Source organism: Apostichopus japonicus, chromosome 12 (genome assembly GCF_037975245.1).
Source record: "Apostichopus japonicus isolate 1M-3 chromosome 12, ASM3797524v1, whole genome shotgun sequence".
Lineage (NCBI taxonomy): Eukaryota > Metazoa > Echinodermata > Holothuroidea > Aspidochirotida > Stichopodidae > Apostichopus > Apostichopus japonicus.
Genome location: NC_092572.1, coordinates 27,223,502 through 27,242,618, shown reverse-complemented (window position 1 = coordinate 27,242,618; position 19,117 = coordinate 27,223,502). Strand labels below are relative to the sequence as shown.

The 19,117-nt window shown below is 35.2% G+C and overlaps 1 protein-coding gene and 1 pseudogene across 5 annotated transcripts in view; both read right to left on the bottom strand.

The window, feature by feature from the left end:
* Positions 1 to 19,117, bottom strand: part of LOC139976813 (uncharacterized) — a 177,517-nt gene that overhangs the window by 92,970 nt on the left and 65,430 nt on the right. The gene's annotated exons all lie outside the window — the stretch shown is intronic.
* Positions 1 to 19,117, bottom strand: part of LOC139977285 (uncharacterized) — a 51,479-nt pseudogene that overhangs the window by 21,741 nt on the left and 10,621 nt on the right.

Here is a 19,117-nt window from a genome sequence, read left to right as displayed (position 1 = left end):
ATCACGTCAGATGCGTGAAATTTCAATGAGTGTATAAAGCATGTTTATCATAGCTATTTTTCATACTTGGTAAGTTTTCGATAATCAACATTATGTGATTCTGCCATTATTTCTTGAACTAATATCAGCAAGTCAAAAGCAATTATCACATATGTTGTGAAAAGGGTAGCTATGATTATCTTCTTAAATGTTTAGTAGTCGAAACCAAACTTACATTGTAACTAGCTAATATGAAATTTGAACAAGCATATTTTGCAGGTAGGTTGTCAAACATGGAAACATTTGCAGTGTGTTTGTGTCAACCAACATGCTGTGATACTGACAATCTGAAGTGATCAGAATTTGAATTGTCTCATTAAACACTTACGAACCAAAGATTATAAACTAGTTTTCATCTTATTAACTTTCAGAAAGATAAAGTACATATTTTATTTTGGTAATAACACAATGAAAAATACCTGACTCAGCATCTTCCAATTTATTAAACAGTATCAGTGTCAGTATTAAGGTAACATATATGTTATATTTTTCAATTGCATGCTATTTAAATCATGCAGAAGAACACAGTTACTTCTCTTTTCTGGTATTGAATTTACTAATATTGATTAATATTAAGGTCATTTGCCAATCTGTGACCGTCAACTACAACTAATTCGAAACTTTCAAGTTGCTTTTGATGAAAAATTAATCTGAGCTTTAACAACTATGAAGCTTTGAAGTGAAAGTCTGTTGGCCTCATTTCCACTTTCCAAAATTTTGTATTTATAATCCAGATAAAGAAGAAACATTGAAAACGGCAGACTATAGTCCATCTACAACGGTGCTTTTTAATCAACTCCAAATGTTTATCAATTGAGTAACACATCCACTCAGAAATTCCCTTATTAAAAGGTTATATTATAAACACTCTGATCTAGCAAACCAGAAACACAAATTTATTCAGACCTGATGGAACTAGAGTTAACACTCGATCAGAATAATGACATCATAACATCACCCAAAATTAGCTCCGTACATTATGTGGTTCCTTTCATTTGGTATGATCTCTCTATTGTCTGAATACTCCCCATTGCCTTAAATGAATTAATATAAAAAAATGATTTTTTTTCTCCCTCTTTGAGAGATCATAACTTGAATCATAAGCTGAATTATTCAAACTTGCTTTAGATTGCTACTCTCTGAACACCAAAAATAAAATGTTCCAAAATGTGTTCTAATATACATATATATATATATATATATATATATATATATATATATATATATATATATATGTATATATATGTATATATATGTATATATGTATATATATATATCTATATATATATATATATATATATATATATATATATATATATATATATATATGTATATGTATATATGTATATATATATATATATATGGGATAGCCAGGTTACCACCTAAGAGTTCTTGAAATTTAATTCAATTACGCACATAATGTAGTCGCATAAAATATTTAGCATCTGTGCCAACCAAAGTTGTGCACATTTTAAAGCCCTCCGGTTGGCATTGTGATTCTTTCCGATTTTGGACATTACTAATTTTTCACTGTTATAACTTACAAAGCACAGAACTAAGTTGTTGGGTTTTTCATTGCCAAGCATTCAGAATCTACTGTAAAATCAGCAACAACTCTCTGTTTTAAACCTGCATTCACCTACAAATCAAATTTTTACTTCAAGAATTACATTTTTGGCAAATACTCGAGACACTTTTTATACATTATCTTCACAGACTTGAAAGTTGGTACCACAGATTTTTTTTGAGGAAAAGGTCCCTACATCAGAAGGTTAATACCTGGAAACTATGGGCAGAACTCAGATAACAGTTTTGGACCATTGCAAGATCCAGACCTGTTCCTTTTTGTGCACATTTAAGAAGATGTAATTAGTTCTCTATGAAGGTGTATGTAAAGTATAAGTGAAAACAATGTATTTGGAATATTTCACACAATGTTAAATTCTGGTGTAAAATTCTATCAGAATAATGACGCAAATTGTAATAAAATCACCAAAAAACTAGCATTATACACTATGCGACCATCTGATAATTGGATGAAAACTCCTAATTGTCTTAAATTTGTTACAAAAATATGTGTCGGTGGTTTTTTCTTTGCTCAGTTTGAATTGAGGCGTGATTATTCATATTTGCTTCAAATTGTTAAATATTCAGAATAAGGCTTTTCATTTACTTTAAGAATTTTAAGAAGCATGTTATTGGCAACTCAAATGGCTGCTTTTGCCAGAATACAAAAGTGTGCTGGGAAATTTGGGGGTTATTACATGAGGATCAAATCGATTCCACATCACATAGATTGTGCATGGATACATGTTTGTAGCTAAAGAAGACTTAGTACAAACTTTGCAGGGGAATGATAGTCCTCAAATTGGGTCATAAATGTCAAATTGAACAATTTCATATTTCTCTTGTGAATTGGTAACCATATGGTCATCCAGTATAATGTTGTTTTGAAGTTAAAATAGACTTTTTCACAGTAACACTTATTTCCTTTACTCGAGTTAGCATTTAAAAAAATATAATTCTTGTTTTGCCAAAAAAGATTTTTGTATCGGACAGATCCTGGGACAAGTAAAATACAGTGGGCAAACATATTTGTGGTTGGCAAAACGGACTATGAGGCATGCCTGGTCAGAATGAAATTCCTGTTCGAGCCGTGCAAAGCACGGCTCCTGCAAGTTAATTAGTACAGTTTGCACGCGAGAAAAGGAGTATTACAAACGAATTGGCCAAGGCTACAACGATAGTGAAAAACTTTGCGTTCCGGTGAGCAGAAAGTGTTTTTTTTTTTTTCTTTCTTCATAGGCAGTATGCAAATTAATAGCGTAATTTTTAGTGCAGTATGAGGCTGCAAAATTGGAAATCAACAAAAATTAGGCTATAGGCTAGGCCAGGCTACAATATATGTACACTGGTCAACACTGTTTGGTACGAGATGTGCGAAGTAAAGCTTAGGCTAAAATAAGAAAGAATTACCAGACGGTACCATAACATACCAGGAGTTGTTTTTCGATTCAATTACATCTTTGTTGTGGAAATGAGGGATTACAGATATCTCAAGGTTTTATATAGCAAAATATTATTCACATTATTAATTGTTTGATTAGGAAACATCCTTACCCATGCACTAAGAATCATGGTAGACTTATCTGGTATACCTCCAACCTCATTCAATTGTATGTCACATGATTTCCGAAAACACTTTTAACAATTTTGAACGGTACTGCAGGTTGATTTTTTCAGGCTTTCTTTCGGAAAAAGTCAGGCCAAGAGAAGGTCACATTTTACTGTTATGGCTTCCTCAATAAAGCAATTAAATTTTCTATTCATGGGAACTCTCTGACCTGGACAAGGCCAAACCTGAGTTGTCTTTGAGAATTTTAGAACGTATTTTGAACGTAAGACTGAATCGTTTTCACCTGCATAACTATTAGCAGCAGCCACATGTAACAACATATGATTTTAACTATGATTTAGGGGTAAGATACAGGCCAAAATATTGTAAATTAATCGAAGAGGCCGTTTAGGAAATGATGATTGAACAACTGCTTGGAGCGCCAAACACAAGAAGGTCAAGGAATCACTTACTGGCAAAGATGATAAACTTACTATTGATATTGCCGTTGATACTGCTGGAACATATGAGGCTAATCAGATACAAATGGAAGAGATGACAAACCCTAGTAATATAAATGTCAATGTTAATTGCAAATAAAGGCCTTAACCTAGAAGTAGATCTCCACAGTGTGAATCGTGTGGTTTCATCCTCAATGTGGGGGATGCCCAGCTCTAGGGATCAAGTTGTAACAAATGTGGGAGCCAAACACTAGAAACGTTGTATGCTGATCCAAAAATAAATCTTGGTAACCATCCAAGGCACAAGGTAAATTCACCGAAATATAAATATTGAGATAAACGTAATGCGAACGAATGAAGCCAAGACCAAGGTTAAAGTTCACAACGGTCGACTGACTTAGAATTTTTCACATTGCAGAAAGATATACATTAATCACAAAATATTTATGAGGTAATTGCAAAACTGGACATACATATATCAAACAACACCAGACGTTGCACTCTCAAGGTGAAAAAGTTGACACCGGGGCAGAAGGAAACATATTGTCATTGAGAACCTATCAAAACATGTTCCAACTAAAGACAGCCCTATCACTGCTTACAATGGGACTAGAGTTCAACATTGGGTATTTGTACAATTGTATGTCAATACAATAGGGTGAAAGCTCCAAAAGACTTGTGATCAATGTTGACAAACAAGTCATACTAGGACTTAAAGTAATCCTTAAACTGAAGTTAGTGACTATCAACTGTAACTTACAAGTTGCCAACGGCTGGTACCGATCAACAACATCAAGGACTTGAGGTGACTATACCAGGAGATTCGAAGGTATAGGTCAGTTTAAAGGACACTATCACATTGTGATCAACAAAGAGGCTCCTCCTTGTAGTCCAACTAGTTAGACCATACCCCATCTATATGCAGGAAGAAATACAGAGAGAGCTTGATGAGATGGTCAAGCTAGACGTCATCGCTCCCTTCGAAGAACGGACCAACTGAGTGTCAAGTCTTGCATATACGCAAAATTCCAACTGGCGTTGGAGAATTTGTTTGGAACAGAAGGACCTTAAACATGTTATCGAACGAAATCATTACCTTATACCAACCATAGAGAAGATAACGCACACGTTTTCGGCGCAAATTTCTTCTCTAAGCTCGTCGCAAAGCATGGGTACTGGTCGATATCTGTTGATGAGCCATCCACTTACTTAACAACCTTCAACAGTCTATTCGGTCGGTTCAGGTACAAGCGCCTTCCATTTGGTCTCTCTATCAGCCAGAACATCTTTCAACAAAAGATGGACCAATTAGTATTAGAGAACTGCTCTGGAACCGCAAACAAAGCCTGCGATATTGCGGTATTCGGCGTTACAGACGAGAAACATGACAAGACTTTGCACTAGTTGATTTGCGTTGCCTGAGAGCGAATTGAGTACATCCAGACCAGCAGAAGATTAAGGCAGTTGAATATCTTCAGGTCACTGAATCCAAGAAAAGAGTTTCAGGAGTTCCTGGGCATTGTCACGTATCTCTCACCATTTATCCCCAACCTCTCATCACATTCATCCAACTTAAGGAATCTGATTATAAAGGAAGCCAAGTTTGATTGGCAACAGCCAGACCAAGACGCTTTTGAACACATCAAACAGCTGATCATATGTCAGCCGATGCTGTCGTATTTTGACCCAATACATGAATCAACTAACCAGCTTGATGCAACCTTAAACGGACAATTCTACTGCAAGATATTTCGCCTCCAGATCTCGAACCGACGGGGGAAAAGCTACGCTAACACAGAAAGAAAACTTCTTGCGGTCACCTTCGCATGTGAGGAGTTTCATATGTACGTGTACGGAAAAGATTTTGTAGTCCCATTCGACCACAAGCCTCTTGAAATGATATACCTCAAGAACCTGTTGGCTGCCCCAACAAGACTACAACCGATGTTACTACGTCTTCAGGGTTAGCAACTGCAGATAACATATAAACCAGGGAAAGAAATGTTATTGGCAAGTGCGATGTCATGTCAGAATCCACTACCTGATCAAGACGAAATGTCATTCGCTGAAATCATGAGCTTTTCGCTCTTTTCAGATGGGAAACTCATAAAACTAAAGGAAGCAGCTAACGAGGACAGCCTTTCGAAAACAAATCATAAGTGGATGGAGAAACAACAGAGAAACAACTGTCAGTACCATAACCTCTCCGACAATACTGTTATTACCGAGATGAATTGACAGTAAAAGAGGGTGGAATCATCATGTCGGGACAAAGAATCCTCATACCAAGCAGTGCCGAAAAGACATTCTCAAGTGCACAATCCACGCCAGGGTATTGTCGAATGCCAGCTTTGAGCAAAAACAGCAGTTTTGTGGCCAAGAATCAACCAAGATATTGAGGAATTAGTAGAAGCTTGCAACAGCAAGTCACAATCTATTGAAACACTTCAAACTTCCAAAATTCTAACACGACATTGGGAGATAATCGGTACTGATTTATGTTTGGTGGACGAAACTTCCTGATAGTAGCGGACTACTACTTAAAGTATAGTCTAATAAAGAAGATACCAAAAGGAAATTCTAATAGCCGAGCCGTTGTTAATCTACGGAAGAATATTTTTCTGTCAAGGAATACCAGAGAAAGAGATCAGTGAAAACGGGCCTCAGTAAAGCAGTCATGTCTTCAAGGAATTCTCAAAGTCAATGGAGTGTCCACATTTACCGCAATCAAAAGGTTTTATTAAAATGCAAGTGCAGAAACTCAAACAGACCATAACCAAAGCCAACCAGGCCACGTCTGAAGTACACCTCGCTATGCTATGCATTTGCACAACCCGCATTGATAATCACCTACCGTCTCCAGGAATACTGTTGTTCAACAGTAAAATAAGATCAAGTTTACCGGACTAAATCACTAGCACTCAACCGGACCGAGACAAAATTAACAACAGGTCAAGCCAAATGGAAGCCAGCCTACATTCTAAGACCCACATCCAAACCTCGCTGTTACAAAGTTATAACTGAAAATTTCACACTCTGAGAATAAACCGACGACTTCTGAATGAATCAGGGGAGAGAAAAGTCTCATTCAAAGACTCTAAATACATCGAACCTGGACAATCGACCCCTTCGACAAGACTCATGGACTGATTGAAAGAGATAAGACTTATGGATTTACAGATAGAGATCTGAACAACCCCGAGCTATATGCTACACGGTGTGGCCGCACTATTCGTACAAAACAAATCCTAGAATTGTACTTTTGCATGTGGTGTGCCTGTAAACTCTCAAAACTATATTAACATAAATTGTGCATATATCATATTGATATATTACCCCGTATTTACCTTCATTACCATATCTTGTTGTATTTACCACAAAGTCCGTGTTAGGGAAACGCTTGATTTCATTCTATGGAAGAATCCTATCTATTCTCAAAAGAAGAGGAATGTAATGTTATTATACTGTTCTTATACTAATTCCGATCCTCACACATAGTCTAAGTGAACCTTTTGGTATTCATCTTACTGGTTACACTGAGCAACTGATGTCATTTGGAGGCCAGCTTTAACTGTGCATTTTAGAAATTTAGCACCTGTTACGCTTGTTTATAACTGAACAAGAAAATATGTTCTAAGTAGTTTTGTAATCTGAGATAAATGAATGGGGCTTTAACTTTAATATCACAAACTTTTGACAGTCGTCTGTTTCTGTGACCCTTAAAGTATGACAAATGCCGGTTCCAGCGTAACATGGAACTTCATTGCACGTATTGAGCAATGGAGCTCCGATGTTGTCACTTTAGCAAAGAACTTACACATTTCACCCATTACTAGCACATTTTAGCAACATTCGTTTGGCAATTTTAATTGGGTATGTGTGTTTTGGGCTTAGCAGAGCACTTGGCCAAAGTAGTTAAAGAACTGCTTGAGTGCCTAGTGTGGTTCAAATGTAGTCAACACCTTAATATGTAGATCTCCAGTCATTTGTAAACAGTGTTACTTCAATGAACGTTGGGAGACACCATGTACATATTTCTCAGCATGATCTGTCAATGGTACTTTATAGTGAGTCTTGCCTCACAGCTACTGGGTTACTTTCCAGTCGCCTGAAGGATTGGTCGTTTCATAATAAAGAAGGCAAAATAAATCTTTGATTTTGAAGAAAAGTTAGAAATTCAGCATACAAAGCTCTCTATTCTATAGTACAACATCGCTTAAAACTCACCCTTAGACCTGTGATATGGTTTCCATGATGACCTCATTCCTTTATTCTTGGTCCAAAATGAAGCTTTTCTCTTCGGGTCATATTTGTTTTTATCTTAAGGCAGACGTAAAAAAACGTATTGAAATCATTTCCATGTCATAGTTAAGATAAATAACATTATCTTGTAACATTTTTATGTAGCACATAGTGTGAACATGATTTTTTTCTATAAACATTTTACTGCACTTAAAATCGAACCGAAACAGTTAATAGATAATCAACCAATGTAATTAGAACTTTCAGACCGACATGTTTCTCTGAGTTTAAAGGAGAAAACCGTTTGCAGTACTTCGAAAAAAGCAACACTGATGCTTGGAAACAATTGTTTCTAATGTAAACTTGATTTAATTGTCATCCATTGCATTCGCAATTGTTGTTTTCGCTTGTTTCGTGAGGCATATCGCCTTTTAACAGAAAAGGTGTTGCCCATACCAACAATAATAAAAAGCAAAAAGAAAGAAGTACCATGTGGTAGATAAACAAATCTGTTTTCATTTACAATACGTTCTTAAAGGTTTTAGCAGTAGAAAACATATTTTTCGAGTGAAAATGTGTGTTGTTATTACGACGGCTGTAATTGCACAAAATTGAAACCGTCTGAGCAGAACAACTCCTACGCGCCATTTACGATATTTATAGCATTATCTATAGTCAAAAGTTTTCTTCTAAAACACTTTCCGGACTGAAAAAAGCGAAAATGGATGCATTTGGACTTGACTGTTATCAATTGTAGCCTGAATACACAATGGCGGAACTGAGACAACTATACCTAGAGCTTGCTAAACAGACCGCATCCGTGACCGTAACTGGCAGTTACTCTGATGCTAGTACTGCCAACATTAGTAACAGGTCTGCGACAGAGGAGCAAGCCTGGTGCTTTTGCACGCTTGTGGAGGCGGACACAGAGACGATCTGCTGCCAAAGTATTTTCAGAGAAAGGGAATCGTTGACTAATGGTGGTTGGGTACCTGAAACACCATGTCTCAGTTGTGCTTACAACCAGTAGTTTCGCAGCTCTATTTACCGAAAGTAAACTTGTTGACTGTGTTCCTCGTAACGATGTTGTTCAACCACTTTTGCGCTCTTTTCTCTGGAGACCCTTCCTTATGAATAACGTAATATCGTTTTCCCTTCCCTGCTCTCCTCTCCTGTTTACACAACCAAATGCTTGGCACTCCGGCATTTGGCACCAACTTCTGAGCAATCTCCGAGAGCAAGTGTACAATTCATATGCAGGGAGGGGAATTGTTAAATTTACGATGTGGATCGCTGACGTCATTTCTGAGGCGCCCTTGTTATTGAAATTAATGTAATGACCTCCAACACAGTAAGTGTGGAAACATATTTTTGAAAATTCCTTGACATTCGGGGAAAGGTAGTTTTGACTAGTTATCTCACAGAGGGTGTAAGAATAGTAGTCTCTACCATGATGTCACTGCAAAACCCCAGGGTTTATTCTCCTTTAATGTCAGTAAATTTCCTTTTCATCTACGATTCCCCATTTAATCATCCCACTTTCCTCATCAAATCATTTGCCCGACTTCAAGCACTTGGTTTTAAAAACTATAAAAATATTCTTCTCTTTACAAAAATGCATTTAATCCTTAAACACAAAATTTGCCCACACTTATTTTAAATACCTGGAAACATTGATAAATGTAATTACTATCACAAAAGAGAAAAGGAAACAATGGTTACTTGAACAAAATACAATTAAAAGCAATTATAACAAGTAAACAACAAGCAACATACACCATTAACACATATTTATAATAAATCAAACCACGATGAGTGTTGTTGTTATAGAATAAGTCTATAAAATACATCAAATAAACACCAAGATCAGAATATCATTATTTAAGGTCACGATCATATCTTTCAATTTCTCCATTTGATTGTGGGCGATAAAAGTGAGCGGTTCCAATACTGAATTCCACAGCTCTCTGAGCAAATTGAATTGTCTGTGAAGTAAATTTCTTAGGATACAGTAAAAATGTTCTAGTTTTGCACTTTTGGCGTTACAATGACGTTCCTGGAGACTGCCGGAATGAGCCAGAATCTTGAGATGCTGGCGAATCACAATCAGCCTGTTGAACTGGTCGTTGAATATATATATATATATATATATACATGTATATATATATATATATGTATATATGTATATATATATATATATATATATATATATATCTAATATATATATATATATATTCAACGAACAGTTCAACAGGCTGATTGTGATTCGCCAGCATCTCAAGATCTCAAGTCTTCGCTTTGTTAAAGCAACTGGTTGCTTAAGTGTAACATTGGTAACTGCATATTTTTAACTTAATCCAAACACATAACATGAACAAATTACACATTCAATATTGTCTGTCCATAGGCCACCAATATCATTCTTGCCTTGATTAGTTAAGGAAGCAAATTTTACAAATTTACCTCACAGTTCCAATAGAATGACAATTTTTTTTCCCTGGAAGAAGCAAACATACAACACAGATAGTTTGGGACAAAATATTGTAATACCTCTGGTGTATTCTTATGTTGATTGTTCATCCTAAGTTGACACATCACCCACTATGTGGTGCAGTAGGTTGTCAGACTGTGTAGCACACTTTGTATGTCTTCAAATAAAATGTGCACATTACGTATTTACAAAATAGTACTTCTTTCCACCTATTGCAGTTCATAAGTATCTCAAACTCAATGTTCCTTTACATGTAAGGGTAATCTCGAAAGTTTATTAGCCACGTCATTATCATGACCCGGGTAATACCATAATATTAAAAGAGAAAACTAGGCTGACCATTTGGCACTACCCATAGGCCTGTGCCCATTACTATTTTTGTAATTAACAATGATATCATTGAGAGGTAAATATCTACCTAGATTTAGTTAAACCATTTTTGGCATAAGACACATGCCGATGCGTTACTCTCTCCTGTAGAATACTTAATTTTTTTTGCAAATGTACTGCAAGTGTCCTACACCCAAAGGCCCCTGGATGTTCACCCGAGGACACCCCCTCTGTTGACTATGATATTTTCTAGGCAAGAGTAGAATTGAATTTATTGTTCAGGGTTAGTTACTCATAATAGGCTTCTTGGAAATATATTATTTTTATATTGACCCCATAGTAGCATACTTTGGAAAATGTTTGCAAAGAAATTAGCTATACCCAGGAATGATCGAAGTATAGAAATATCAGTAGATGGAAGTATACTTTAATTGCATCAACATTACTCTAAATTTGAGATATCCTTTAGTTAAAAACTGTATGTCTTAGGAATAAAAGAGAATGTAGGTAAAACTTACACATAGCTACAATAAACCCCAATCCTCTTTCTTGCAGACGCTGTAAATTGCTCCCAAAGTGTGAATCATGCTGTGCCTTTGTCTTCCCAGGATCTATGATGTCATATCCAAATAATACTGTGCAACTAGGAGATTCAGTAGAACTGCGCTCAACACATTATGGAAGCAGATGGAGCAGACGCTATAGGCCCAAACAAACTTGCTTAAACCAATAGGAGCCTTGGTGCTTTTGAAGAAGTCCCGGCCATCGGGATGTGAAGGACGTTGATGGTAAGCTGCTGCAAGTTCCAAGATGGAAGTTACTTTTGAACCAGGAAGCTCCAAGAGCTACTTTACGTTTGTATCTGGTATCACGATTGATTGCTTGATTCACAATACAGATGCGTATATCACCCGACTTCAGTCCATCTACGATATTGGTGAAACCGAATCACTTTCGCATATATGTTTTCAATTATATCAGCTTCTTCTTGAGTTCCAACTCAGCACGTTAATGCTTAATATCAAACTGAAAATGGCAACCGACAGAGAGGTTACTGACTCTGTTTCAATATGGTGCACAAATTTCTTGACCTGCCATTCCCCTCTGAAAACAAACCCATAAAAGTAAGCCCATAGCATATTGCAGTTGTTTCAGCTTCTATTGTCCCTGAGCTAACCACAGTCTTATCCAAAGAATACTGGATATAAGCAGTACTGCCAATTATGAGCAAATTATACTATTGAATTTGCTCCAAATGGAGATCCTTCATAAACGATATATACACAAACCCAAATGTGTACTGTGACTAAATCTACTGTGCATTTACCGCAGCATTATGCACGGACAGGATATAAACCAATCGATGCAGGCGGCCGTAGCTCATTGATACAAAACACTTATAAATATCAACGCTCGTACCAGAACGCAATAATGTAATAAAACGTTAAAATGACACTAATCAGCAATTGTCTCGAAACGGTACCAAGTAATTAGTTACTATTATTATAGTTTAGAGTTTCAAAGCAAAATAAGTACACAAATAAAGTAAAATAACAAGATTGACAGAAATAGGCTATGTATGCAATTCATTGAAAGACATTACATTTAACAATGAAACCAGAATGATCTGACGCAAAGCATACTCACCTACTGTTGCCAAAGCAATATGAACCGACAGCAGAGTAACATGGAATCTCTTTGATCAGACGAAAACATGTGTTAACCACGACTTGAAACGTGTTCTTCCTTTTGAATAATGATGTTTACTGCTCCTTGAAATGGTTTTCTTGAATACATGTGCTGCTCTATTCACTATCATGGTGGCAGTAACATCACACCTAGGCCTAGATGTTGCATAAGTGTTGACTTGGCTAGTCAATTATGATGTATACCAGTCTTTGTTCGTTCGATTCCTAGATCACTGCATTCAAGACATTTAAACATTGCTACTTTCATGGTTGCTACTTTCAACGACCGCTTAACACCATAATAATATCAATAATTAACAGCATTAACACTGGATTAGATGCCAGCATTGCTAAAGGAGATACCGTTGTTGCTCCCATCCTATGTATGGAAAGTATACATCAGGCTGAAAGTTTGCTTTCTCGTAATGTTTGGTCATCATTTTTCCAAACCACCTCTTGAGCCAACAAAAGCAACATGTAACTGCGTCATTGTTATCTTTAACATGTGTGTTGTTATGTCTTGGCGCTCCAGATCGATGGTTTTCTTGGAATTCATCAATTGTTTCAAATTTAAGGTATTGTACAGGTACCATTTGCTTGTAGCATGGTTGAGTATATAAAAAAAAGATCAAATGAAATATTGAAGTAGAGAAATATTACCTGTTTCTAAAGTGCTTCTTTCCTGGTAATGCTTAGGTTCAGGTATATTTAGCGTCATCAGTGGTGGTATGTTAGTAGATTGTGGCTGGCGATCCACTACTTGAAATTTTTCCAGCTAAATTATCAATTAATTATTAAAGGGATATGTTTAATTCAAAAGGCGCAGAAATTCATAAGAAAATTAGCATTGTGCATTAGGACATTAATTAACTACGCATTTATAACATTTTAGAAACAAATAATTTCACACTATAATCTTCCACGAAAAGGGAAAATAAACCAACAACTATTTTTTCTGTTATTTTACATTAAACTTCAATGTCCTACATAACATTGGATTAGTTACACAGCTACAGAAAATAGATAAAATGCATTTTAATTTGGTCCTTATAGTGTCAGAAGTTCGCATTTTTATGATCAGGTCACTACATCAGCGAAATGTATCAATCATTGTCATCACAACACATACCTTGGTTGTTTTACAGAACTCAATTTTATTATTTTCCCCTGCTTGCCATAGAGATATTTGTACATTAATATCCGGGGTCTCATCGAGTCTGTTCAATGCAAACTGGCATTTGGTCTGCCCTCCATTCAACTTTGAGGTTTCCATTTTCTGTTGAAAAAGTAGACATTTCCAACATCTTTCCAACTTACAACCTTTTAGATGTAATTTAAATGGCTATCATATATGCACCGTTACTTACCAAAGCTCAACTGAAAATTCAACATCACCAAACATGTTTTTCATAAGATGATACATGAGCAGTACCCGAAACCAGTTACAAGTGTTGATATTTTTTTACATTTCAGATCATACAAGAAGCTGTTTTCGAAACAAATTGTTATCATTGTGATAAACTATGTATAAATGTAATGTTGAATTGTTATTTTCCAACTATAAAACCCTGACAAGGTGTGCTCTGTATTATCATTTTTAATGGGCATTTAAGATATCAGTAATGCTCTTTTAGGCTGATTTGATGTTGTAATCAACTTGTCAAGTAAGACGTAATTCCTTAATAATTTATAACCTATGATTATACAAATCATGTATGTAAAGACACTTATAAATACCTCAGTTCAGAACACTTCTATTAATTGTCAATAAACACATGGATATCTAAGTTTAAAGTTGAATATTGACATTAGACAAAATCAAGAAATACAAACATAAATATTTGTGTATGTTATTCAAGACAATAACAAGTAATAACTACAAAATTAAACAAAACAAAACTGTTAGCAAACTACGTATCCACTAAAGAGCCTGTGTAAGAGAATGTATAAAGTAAGACGGCCTGACGTTTTGATCCAATTAGGTTTTTCTTTCGAGGCTGAATATCTTTGAAGAAGATCCTGCTAGGAACGAAATGTCAGGCCCTCTTACTTTTACACAAATAAGAACTACAATTGATAACTACTGCAATTTCCTCCTGCTACGAAATCAGACTTAACAGGGACAGTCCAGATTGTATCGAACGAAACTACTTGTATTACATATTTCTCTCTGAAAGAAATTTCAATTAAATACTAGTGTACTGGATTAAACAATCACTACAAGTATTCAGCTCTCCCAATACGGCTAAATTAGTTTACTTCAATTACGTAAACAGTACGTAAACATCTGCCAAAAAATGTGCATTTAGGATGTTTGGCTTGAAAGTTAACAAATGTTTGAAGATTTTATATTATAACTTTTATTTTGTAAGACGTTTTTTGTGAATTTATGCAATTTTCAAAGAAATGCACTCGTTGCATATTTATGTGTGTTTGATGGCAAAATAACACTTCTCATCCTTCAAAGGGTGCTGCTCTTAACTTCCAATTAACACACAATCTAACGATGGTAAAATTTAAAGATCATTTCTTTATGAAAACTGAATGCCGCATTGTAATATGGATTATTACAGGGCTACTAGCTTGAAACCAATCATTTGCCCACCATCATTTAGGTAATCAATTAAACATGCTATTAACATACTTTTTGTTTCTGCCAATTGCGAATCTCCCAGTTTTCATCTCCCATTTTAATATCTGCCATAACTGGCTTGTTCCAGTTCTTAACCAAGAATGAATTTTCAGTATCCAGCTTTGCATTCGAATATATTTTCTGTTCCTCCTCCAGAGCCTATTGAAAACAACGAAGTAACACATTTAAATCAGATATTCCAATAGTTTTAGGTACCAACTGACTTCCAATACCCTAACATGGATTTTAAAAATGGAACAAGGGAAAATACATAACTTGACTATACAATAAAGCCAGTATTTACATACTACTAAAATATAATGCAAAATTACCCACCTATAATGAAGACGTCATTCTCAATTTACCTTGCTACAACATTTAATTAAAGTCAACCCAATATTTTCCTCTATGCCAAATGTTTGATTATCAAATAGTCTTACCTATATGGTATATTAACCTTACGAAGGACACAATTTTGTTGACAACAAGTATAGAGCTTTACATAAAGTGCGCTGTTCAGACAACCAATAGCCAAGATCTGATTTTCAAAGGTAGATCTAGAAAAACGCCTGAACAAATTGCCGTGTTAGGCTATGTTCAAATCGCTTACAGAATTACACTATATTCTGGCAGAAAAGAATTAGAAAAATTAACTATCAAGTTTATCCTGACGTTACACATGGAGAAACACTTTAAACTTGCCGGACGACTAGTTGTGTTTACTGAAAGATCAATGGTTGTTTAACCTTGTTTACGTCGAATATGACATTAGGTGTACACTTAATATTATCATTGTATTATTCATGAGCGGACATCGAAATGACAAATGATCCTATTGTGACATTTTCACTAGAAAAGATGTATCAGTTATGTTCCTCTGGGCTAATGCAGCTATCAGAGAATTTTCTGTAGACTGCTATTTAGCAATGGCTCCAGAACTTCCCGCTGAAAATGAAAAGGGGACATGGATGGGAGGTGGGTTGGCTAGGGGTTTAAATTAAAAAACAAAATTTAAATTTAAATAAAATGGCATCTGTTATCAACTAAGCGTAAAATAGCAGAAGACTAGTTTTTTATTGGGAATCAATTTCACATTCGATGAGTGCCTTCCTAAAAAAACTTTAAGATTCACAACATGCAAATGGTTTAGCTATAGTCCCGGATGAATTTATTTGACAGTCAAACAAAGCTTTTTCTGACATAATTTAACATACATATAAATACATTAAGTCAAACTTACTCCATTATAGTACTACATTATAGTTCTTGTCTACATTGTTAATGTTAGTATCGTAGGACTTACAAGCCTAAGGTAACAACTTAATCTACTGGGGTGGGGGCATGTTAGGGTATACAATGTTCCTTTGTAGTCAACAATGATAGTTCTTTACTGCTGCTTCAGAGAGTAAATAAGCAACTTACTTTAAAAATTATCTCTATAACTTTTCAGCAAACATTTTGAAGACACTGTTATTGTTACCATGACAATGTCTTAAAAGCAAAGTTCACAGTATGCTGACAAACAGTCTCCACTACCCGCTAGAACACTCTACAACTGCATTGAATTTGTTATTTCTAGCAATTTCAACTTCAGAAACAACCATAGTTAGGTATCAATATGACGCAAAAGAGGAAAATATACCTACCTTCCAAGAAACCATACGATAGCTGTAATAATATGATCGAGAACTCACCTTAAATACCGTGTTACCTTCATTCTTAGGACACATCCATACAGTAAGAATGAGATCTTCATCCATATGAGAGAGCTTGTTAACATAAGGAACCACTGAGAAAACATCATCTGAAAGTAAATAAGTAATGCAGCTTAAGTAAGATAGGTTTGGGCTCAACTTTAAGAATAATGCTTACAAGCAGTGCATGATGACACCATAAAAAGTGGCCGTATCTGTAATAATCCAATGCTAGACATTTTGTGTTATACATAACATTGAGGTTCAAACTGAAAATTTCCCACTGCACTACAATACGGTATATTCAAAAGGGGTTCATTTCTTACTTTACATCAGTGTTGAGACCTAGCTCCCAAGCTGAAGACGTGCCATAGTGTTACGTTGTGCTTGACATTTCCCAAAGATACAAAACCGGATTTAATATCGTTCAAAATATAAAATATATGACCGCCATAGTCTCAAAGTGAATGTCGAGAAATTAAATCGATCTGCAATTCTATAACAAAATGCACTTTCACGTGACGACATGGTGATAGTACATTAAACCTTAAAATATTGGAATATGTAAGTTTGCTTTCATACAAGCGATTGATACAACATGGATCTATTTCTTGGATCAATTGCAGTGTTACTTTAAGTTATTATTTGGAAGGCTAAGTAAACTAGATGCTCAACTTACAAAGCTGTCTAAATTTCTGATAAGTTTTATCCACATACACAACATCAACACACTCACCAATGGGAAGTATAGCTTGCAAGAGCTGGCTGCACATGGACTAAACTACTGAAAGTGTTAGACTACTTTCACTGACCACAAAAAAATCATTGTCTATACACAATGATTTTTGTCAATCTATAAGCCACTGCTACATTTGCAGTTAGAATATACTGTCATACTAATTAGCTCACAATGCAGGCTGTACTTACTCTGGCAACAATTTGCTGACTCAGCCTGCTCTAATGTAGCCTTTTGTTCTTCTGTCATGTGCATGTCACAAATCTATTGAAAGAATCACAAAATAATACTAAGTGAAAAGGAACTGATATCAGAAGTCACACAAGTCCCAAATTTGAACTGGAGATACTTTTGGAGACGCAGTTTATACGACTCTTTTCTATCATTTTATACGAAAGAAAGTCCATGATAATTTGTTTCTTTCATCTATATTACAGCTACAGCAGTAGAGTTAAAATAATAAAGTTCATGACAATCATAAATTTAGCAATAATTTGTGTATATGTATCGCAGGTTATGTGAATCTGCTAAATTATTAACGCTTTGCTGAAACAGAACATTTTCTTAAGTTTGAAATCATCTTTTATTACAATAATGCAATAGAATGCGAAATAAGTGCCTGTTCATGTGTATATGATGAAAACCTTTTAATGTTGTACATGCAACTTGCTACTTAAAAGAGATACCAACTAACGTTCAAATGTAGTATGTATTAGTGTATGTGTGCGTGTGTGTATGTATGTGTGTATGCGTGTGTGTATGTATGTATGATTAAAATGGACACAATTGGTTCAATTTTTTTACTAAAACAAAGAAAGTGCATTGAATACTTTTAAACGTAACCTGCTTATAATAACGTGGGAAAATTCAACAGAATAAATATTAGTATGAACAATCTGTTCAAAACAATTACCACCCAGCATATATATAATTTGATTCTCTTGTTTCTTGAGTTTCTTGTTTTGATATACAAACCGCTATTCACAGAATAAGGTTTAACCATCGGGTTATTAATTTTATTTATACTTGTATATCATACCTGTTTCTGTTACACATGCATCCAGTTGATAAGAATTTGGAACTAAAAATAATCCAACAGGTTATTTAGGGTAAGGAGTGGTGAGGGAGGGTAGTTGAATGGTGGTGGTATAAATGGAACAAAAAGTGTACATTATGCCCTTTCCTTTTTGTTATTGATATTCAGTGGGAGAAGTTTAAGAAAGTTCTTCTTTTGAATGATTTGCACACGGAATACATATTTTTATAACACTAATACAACCCTTATATGGCTACTCTGCAAAACTCTAGAAACATAGTCTCAAGTATGGTATATCAACCAATAAGACATTTTGAAATAACCTACAGTACATGCATTAGGCAACAACTGTAAATAACTACATATCTAGAGAATAAGATAAGAAATATAAATATGACGGGGACATCATTAGTCCTTGAATGCAGACAGTGAATATGTTGCTGGGTTTAAATACAGCATTTATTGTACAAACAAAATATTTTGGTGTTACCTCACAGGTTTTTTACTTGCTCAGTTTGATAACAAGTGCTATACATTTCCTAAAATAAAGTAAGGTGGAGTAATTATAAATAAAAAAAAACATATGATTGAATTTTTACTGTTGTTATTATTCAAGTTTGCGTAATACTGAAGTCCGTAATACTTGGGATGAT